Consider the following 1316-nt stretch of genomic DNA (forward strand, 5'->3'; position numbering starts at 1 on the left):
TGAAAGAAAATTAGTAAAATGTATATGAAAATCTCCCTCCTGTCAGAGCCTGGGGCGCGCTGCAGGACCCAGAGTCAAGTCCCTGCCCACCTGTGTGCACCTCGAAATTGCTCAAGACCCAGACCTGGTCAGCCCCACTCCTGTCAAGCCCTGCAGGGCGGAGTCACAGCTTCAGGTCCCCCGGCCTGGTGCTGGGCGGGGGGCGCAGCCTCAGGTCCCCTGTCAAGCCCTGCTGGGCAGGGGGTGCAGCCTCAGGTCCCCTGGCCTAGCCTAGGTCCCCCGGCCCCGGAGCAAGGGTGCGAGGGTTCTAGTTCTAGGGCACAAGGGTGTGAGGGCATGATGACCTTTTGCACATTAGCTCTTTATTATATAGGATAATTTAAAACAGGGACTTATCTACACTAATAAAAGAGAAACATGGTAATTGGCGTACGACCGCTACCCTTCCCATTGGCTAATCAGCATATCCTTATGCAAATTAACTGTCAGCCAAGATGGCGGCCGGCAGCCAGGCAGCTGGAAGCGAACATGAGGCTTGCTTCAGTGACTGCAGACTCCGTTGTTTTTTGTGGGTTTTTTTTGTTTGTTTGTTTGTTTGTTATTTTTCCTTCTGTTCTTCAAGTCAGTATATGCCATTTAAACCACTTTATGGTGTTAGGTAATGAGCTAATGATTCTTCTATTAAGAGCAAGCAGCAGTGCCTTTCATAGGAGTTGTATACATTTAATCAGTTCAAATGGAGCATACTGAGTGGAGAGAATGGTATGTGTCATTATATAAAGAACTTGGCATTATGATGCTATCTGGCTGAAGATCTTATTTATTTTGCAATTTAGAGAACGTAGACAAATCGACATTGGAAATGAATGTGCATGCTTGAATGCATGACTTTATTTTCATCCATAACAACCAAACAACCAGTCACCAGGAGGTGCATTGATGAATCCCGTGGCATGGTGGGTCTGGGTGAAGCTGCATGGCGCAGGCCAGGGCTGGGGGACCTGAGGCTGTGCCCCCTGCCCTGGCACCAGGATGTTAGGCTGTGTCCCCCGCCTGGTGGGGCTTGACAGGGGTGGGACCGGCTGGGTCTTGGTGTTGCCCAATGGGGGTGGGGCCAGCCAGACACTTCTATTATAGAGAAAGGGCAAATAGCAATATTAAAATATTTCCTCTACTTAATTCCCTTTTAATGTGCAAGAATTTCGTGCACCGGGTCACTAGTATATATATATATAAAAAGAATAAGCTCTCCACCCCATATAGTCTTAATTTGAATCCTCTTTACTAAACTACAACAAATAATTATTTACTGTTTT

This window comes from Myotis brandtii, unplaced genomic scaffold (genome assembly GCF_000412655.1).
Source record: "Myotis brandtii unplaced genomic scaffold, ASM41265v1 scaffold21, whole genome shotgun sequence".
Lineage (NCBI taxonomy): Eukaryota > Metazoa > Chordata > Mammalia > Chiroptera > Vespertilionidae > Myotis > Myotis brandtii.